The sequence below is a fragment of the Gigantopelta aegis genome, chromosome 12 (assembly GCF_016097555.1).
Source record: "Gigantopelta aegis isolate Gae_Host chromosome 12, Gae_host_genome, whole genome shotgun sequence".
Classification (NCBI taxonomy): domain Eukaryota; kingdom Metazoa; phylum Mollusca; class Gastropoda; order Neomphalida; family Peltospiridae; genus Gigantopelta; species Gigantopelta aegis.
In genome coordinates, this window is record NC_054710.1 from 43,388,149 (window position 1) to 43,395,657 (window position 7,509).

Here is a 7,509-nt window from a genome sequence, read left to right on the forward strand (position 1 = left end):
TAAGTGTGCATGCATTTCACTATCTGTCTACACATGTATATAAATGTCAAATCAGGGCTGTCTGATCATGGGAGGTGGCACTGGACCCTCCATTTTTGTATACCTAAGTAGACCTGTGATAGAAAACCTATCTTAAATGTACCACAATGTGATTTAGAAGCGTAACAACTTTTTTCATCATTACAGAACTACCTGAGGGGCAAGGGAGAGGAGGGTCAGTTTTACACTTTGTAAAATATGATAGTTATTTTTTGTTTATTTTACAAGTGTCTTTCAAGATTGCGCGTATATACATCCTCTATTACTGTGTCCCTAGTGTTTTTGTACTGACACTCAACGCTGTTTATACTATACATGTAGGTACTGTCGTGCATTATTTATATTTATGCTCCCTTCCTCCAAGGTTTATATTCTGTTTGTTAGGCCTGATTAAAAAACAAATGTCAACTGCGAAATATATAAATATATATGTACAGACCATAGTTTGCACCTTAATGCAGTGTGCATTAATTGTATGCCTTATTAAGTATGTAATCAAATACATATGTGTTCTTAAAAAAGTATATTTATAAATGGTTGTACCCATTAAAATAAAAACAAATTTAAAGTAAATATGTAACAGTGAGGGTGCCGTTTTGATTTGTCTAAATTCTAAAAAGACAAGCACCCATTTAGATCAGTTATGCATGAAGTGTGACATTATATATATAACCAAAAGTTAAACTGTAAAATGTTTGCCCATTTTGTGCTACATTTTAAAAATTAGTATTATTTAACATTTCTTAAATCAAGTTAATCATGAATATAATATAATTATAATTTATATATATATTCATGGATCGATTTAGGCCATTTGCGAGGCAAAGGGTAGAGACATTATGCAGGGCTTCTAGATTATGGTAGCCCCACTCCCGTGGCTAGTGATATTTAATTTTAATTATTGGGCTAGTAAATAACTACTTTCGCCATGCCCGATGGTTGGTGAAAATTGTTTTGTCAAATGTTGCAGTTAAGTCTATTTTGTAAATATTAATATCCTGACCCAACCCCAACCCCAACCCCCAATGTTAATGTTTTTAAGCTTTATCTCCCTCTTCGGGTGACATATATCTGATTATTACTATTATTTAGTAAAATTGTATTAACTTAAAGTAAAGTACATGTATGAACATTTTTAATCGTGGCTAGTAAATTTTTAAAATCACTGATCCCATGGCTAGTGGATTTTAAAAACTTTTTAGAAACCCTGCATGATGTCAAAAAAAAAAAATATTGGCATTATGTCAAATACAGTTTATTACTAGGTGGCGTTACAGACACCCAGGAGCTGTGGTGCAATTGGCATTATATCAGAAAATATTCAGGGGCCCAAGTACTATGTGTATGCAAAGTGGCACAATTCCATCACAAAGTGCACAATCTTTGTTCATATCCGCTTCACTACTTGTGTCAAAAGGGAATTCCATAATGAATAAAGTTAAAATTCATATAAAACATATTATTAAGTTTTAAACCTATACCAACTCAAATAACTTCTTTCTTTTTTTAACTCACTGTAAATAAAAATTTACTTCAAATTATATAGATTAAATAATATTTTTAATACAGGGTTCAAGACAAAATGCTAGAACAGTTTCACTTAATTGCACTGTCACTTAAGTAATGTTTTTATTAAAATTTCTTTGTCATACAGACTTTTATTCTAAATTTTAATTTTACCTATCTGTGACATTTGTATTTTTTCAGTTCTTTACACTGTTTTAATTTATCTGTTGCATTTTTAAATTGATTTTGATTATCACTTTAGTTTTGCATTTACCATAGTTTGACACCCAATAGCCAATGTATGTTTCCTGCTGGGGCGTCATTAAACATCTACTCTATTCTATTCTATTCTATTCTATTCTATCAATTGTCTTCATACAGTATACCTGTATCAGAAAAAAAATTAAACCTATACAATTAGATGGTAATTTGTAAAGAAACTTTTTTTATTAACCCTTAACTTTTGATTAAAATTTTTATTTTAGCTGGTATTGGTTTAGAACTTACTATAATATGTTTTTATATGAATTTCAACTTTATTCATTATGGAGTTACATTGCAATTCATTGGTTCCTTTTAACACAGACTATATCTATTGGGTTGTATATATACAGGTACATGTATTTCTATATATGCAGGGTGCAAAGCAGCTCTTTATATTTACTAGTAAATTTCTAACAATCACATAGTGGACAACTTTGGATTGTTACTTGACAGGCAACATGTCAAGTATTAATATGGATAATCATATAGTTGAATTATTGTTTAATAAAGCATTCAAAAGTTTAAAACATCTAAAAAATCCCAAATGTGATATCCTATTTGGAATACCTTGGGTGACTTTGGTTAGCTGACATCATGCATGCTTTGCAAACCGTTTTGATCGTCAATTACTGTATTAATTGTCTAACTGATAATTAATTAGGAGATAATATCACTGTGTTTTGTTGTTAACTACAAGGATTTATCACAAAATTTGGATTTGGGGATGAGACGAAGTTAGGTTAATAAAAACAATAAAAGTTCTTACAGATACTCCTAATAAGTGTAGTATTAGAATCGGGAAGTTGAGTCCCTAAATCTAAATTTTGTGATAAATCCTTATAGCTAACAATGAAACAGTGATATTATCCCTATTCTAATAATATACTTATTTGGAGTATCTCCCCCCCCCCCCCCCCCCCCCCCCCCCCCCCCCCCCCCCCCCCCCCCCCCCCCCCCCCCCCCCCCCCCCCCCCCCCCCCCCACCCCCCCCCCCCCCCCCCCCTCCCCCCCCCCCCCCCCCCCCCCCCCCCCCCCCCCCCCCCCCCCCCCCCCCCCCCCCCCCCCCCCCCCCCCCCCCCACCGAAATGCCCTTATATTTTTCACTTATAAGTGAAGTATAAGTCGTTAATACTTTTCAGTATAAGTGAACTTATAAGTAAACGATTAGGATTTTGTATGCAAATGAGGTATCACTTATACAAAGTATATGTGACCTATAAGTGAGTGTTAACCATATATATAAGTGAAGTGTAAGTCATTCGCTTATATTTAACAGAAGTGTTAGATATATATAAGTGACTTATAAGTGAAGTACCAGGTTATAAGTGAAGTATAAGTGATTCACTGATATTTAACACAAACTGCTGTATAAGTAAAGTATAGGTGAAGTAATAAGTGATTCACTGATATTTACAAACTTGCTGTATAGTGAAGTATAAGTGATTCACTGATATTTAAAAAAAAATGCTGTATAAGTGAAATATAAGTGAAGTATAAGTTGATTCACTGATATTTTACAAAAAAACCCACTATAAGTGAAGTATAATTCATTCACTGATATTTAACAGAAACTGTTGTATAAGTAAAGTATAGGTGAAGTATAAGTGATTCACTGATATTTTACAAACATTGCTGTATAAGTGAAGTATAAGTGATTCACTGATATTTTATAAAAACGCTGTATAAGTGAAGTATAAGTGAAATATAAGTGAATATCAAGGTTGTGGTATGTTCTGTCCTGTCTGAGGTAAAGATCATATAAAAGATGACTTGCTGCTTTTGAAACATGTAGAGAGCTTCCTCTGAATACTATGGGTCAAAATTAATTATCAATTTAAATTTTTTACATCCAGTAGCCAGTGATGAAACTAATCAGTGCTCTGGTGACATCATTTAAACAAATGAAATTAGGCAGCATCTGTCCCTGGAGGCCAAATTTCAATATTCTTAGGTAATTTCTGTATTAATGCGACTGACCCTATCTCCACCCACAGAAACAAAATGGACACCAATTTTTGGTCAAGCTACCCAACTGGTAACAAATGTTTTGGGTCAAGAAAAAGAAAGAAAAAGAAAAGAAAAAAGAAGAGTGAAACAACCGGTTCAAAATCCATGAATACCATAGGAATTCTCATGACCCATTTAATTCAAATAATTGTTTTAAAAAGTTATTGTTCTTATGTCACCAGTACAGTATGACAGCACTTCCACACCCTATCTGTAAACTGTCAGCAAGACATAAAAATTGAAGCACAATAGTCTTTAACAAAGTAGTGTTTCATTCTTCCCGAAGTGACCCACTAATACATGTATATCTGAACAGTATATGCAAAGAAATATTTTATAAATATATAAATGAATATTTATTTTTTAAATGTTAGATTGGATTCTCTCACATCCCTTTTTTCAGTTATGTCTTGTTCAGTGCCATCTTGATATATGTCATCCAACATTCAGATGGGATTCTGCAAAAGAAAAACATATTTCATATAGTCTGAATAGATCTGCTATGTAATTAGCAATTGTTTAATGTAAACATTTAGTTCTTTCTATTAGTTTTTAAAGACTAAGTTAGAGAATGACAGCCTACACCAAGTTTCAGATGTGGGGAATCAAAACTTCAGGAAAAAACAAACTTTCAGTTAAATTTTCAATTTTACTTCTAAAAATAATAGTTTAAAAAAATATTCAATCAAATCTCTAGAATAAACGTTAATTTTTTGTATTTAAAACAGACTTTGAAATATTCAATGTTGAACTTTAATTTTAATTAAGAAGAAACCAGAAAATAAAATACATACATGTATATACATATATTTTTAAACTCTTAAGTTCTGGAAAAGTACTAGAAAGAATCATGCAAATAAGTATAACTGTTTATAAATTTCTCTGATTCAACTGATTATGTTTCCATAAGTTTCATGTATTTGTATGTACATGTTGAGGATATTAAAGCTGAATCGATGATCAACTTTAATAAAACATCAGTCAGACTGATTTGTTCAGTACATGAACCATTACAACATGTATGCATCTGGTGATATATATTATACTGGTGATAAATGAAAACATCCATTTTAATTTTGCATTTTGTGAAAAAAAATATGATGACCCTAGGTTTTTCTTTTGGTGTTCTTTGTAGCATCTTTATTTTTCTGAACAATAGGTATTCTGACTTTAGAACAGTTTAATGTAAATGATATTAACATGCAATGATTGGGCTTATAAAATTAATATGTGTATTAAAGCAAACATAAAAGCTAACAAATATGTTTCATGTTACTGTTTAAAATGTCAGTCATTACAACTGCCCCCATTTCCCTTGGGCTTTTAATTAGAACTGTGTGAAGTAAATTAATTACTATCCCAGTCTGCTAGAATTAGAGATACACATCCTTTTGATTAGACAGGTACAAAGTGATCAGGTGACAACTCCCATTATGATTCTCCTATAGATATTTTATTGCCCCAATTAGTGGAGCTATGTAATCCCTTTGTAAGGTGATATCTGAAGACTTCCAGTGTTTGTGAATTGCAGAAGTTGATGAACATTACATAAATTTATTTTAGTTCATTTTAATCAAAATACATATATATATATATATAATTGATGCTTTTCAAGTTGGTTTTATCACATAAACTGTTTTAATGTACAAATGGCACAGATGTTCCTCCATTGCTCCTATAGTCACAATGATTAAAAATTATATTTATTAAAAATTATAACTTATATTAATACTTCCAAGCTATTAATTGATCATATGGATTTAAAAACTTTAAAATTTGCCTTGACATAAAAAAAAAAATCAAAAAAAATCATGTTTGTTGGTAACAGAGGGAACCACAAGTATATTTTAATTAATTACTACTAATTACTTATAATATTTAAATGTAAACAACAACACCAAACCTTTAGTGTGACAAAAATAACTATAATCAGCACTATAGTTTGAACTATAGTTGTATTCACTAAATGAAATGTCTATGCACATGCATTAACATAAATGAGAGAATTTATCAGACAAAGGAATGCCGCCATTTTGTCTATTTGAAAATCCAACAATGATTGTAATGCTGGTTTTTAAATGAAAAACATGAAGTTGTTAAAATTAAAAAATAGGTGCTACATGTAGTCATATACTTACCAAATTAGTTTTCCTGTATGATAGACTTGTTCCACGGACATGAGGTAATAGTCTTAACAAAACACATGTGCACAAAGAAAATGTCCAGGTGCCGCCATTTGTGGTTTTTTTTTTTCTGTAGTTTCCCCCTCCTACTGACTGGAGACCCACACAGTGGTATCTGAATTAAGTCCGTTTGAAAGTTGCACCATGGCAAGGCTATTAATCTCAGGATTTTGCACCTCTCATAATAATCCCTTGTTCTATCTGAATTCACTGATGTCATTGTTGTTTGTCTTTGTTTTTCTTTCTTTTTTTTAAAGTTAATTAACTTTTTTTTTATATGTAAATACAAATTACTATTAATAGATAAAATAAATCCATACTGTAATCAACATTGAAATGGAGCTCACCTCCACACACACACACGCCCCACAACCGCACCCCCCTCTACACCCCCTCTGCCCTACAGCTATATTTTACAGATATTTAGTTTGTGAAAGGTGGGTCTATTTAAGTGAGGAGGTAGCATGGGATAATTATAATCATATAGCCCATCATGTGTATTAATATAATATTAATAAATTTTTAAAATGATTATTGGAAATACTATCAAATTCTGTTACATGTATGTTTGGTTGTTTAGCCACTGTTCCCAATGAATTTGATAAATCCTGTGAGAAGTTATGAATTTTTAAAAAAAACCATGAAAAATGTTTTGGACTTAGTTTTTTCCCCGTTCATTTGGAACACAGAGGGAATTTCCTTTGCAAAAGGACTATCTCCAAACTCTATAGTGTTACTTATATTTCACTTATAGAAACAAACAAAAAATGTCTATAATTCCAGTTCACTTATACCACTGATAAACCACTTATAGGTGAACTATATGTGGTGGAGTAAGGTATCAGTTTAACGAAAGTATCAGTGTAAACCATTTGGCATCTTTTCACTTATACTTATATGCGACACTGATACTTCACTTATAACCAATATATGGGTAACCTTATAGCCACTTATAAGTGGCGTATAAGTGGAAGTATATTCCACTTATAAGTTTTGTATAAGTTATTTTCCGTAAGGGGCTGTCAAAAAGAACTTTTAATGTAAGGTTTTTTATTAAAGCAAAATGCGCACAATTAAAACAAACAAGGGGATCTATTCATTGTTAGCTTTACGGACATATGTTAACCTATAACCTTAGTAATTACCGAGACTAATTTTACAATTGATGCTTACAATCATTCTTATCAAGACTAATGTATACGATAATTGTTATCAAGACTAAACACATGATACGAAATTTTGATTGTTTTATTAATAAAAACAAAAAAAAACACACTTAGTTTTGTGAGTAATTACAATGAGAGAGTGTGTTGGCGTTTGGTGTCTGGTGACAATTAGCGATGGCGTTATATGGATATTTAACACTGGTATCAGACAAAGCGTGGTTGTGTTAGAAAACTGAAGTGTGTGACTTTTCAGCGAAACATGGTGAAAATTATTTTTTGTGTTCTTTTTTGGCGTAGGGCGAAATTGCTATACTTCTTCTGTTTGTGTTTCGGACTTATATTTT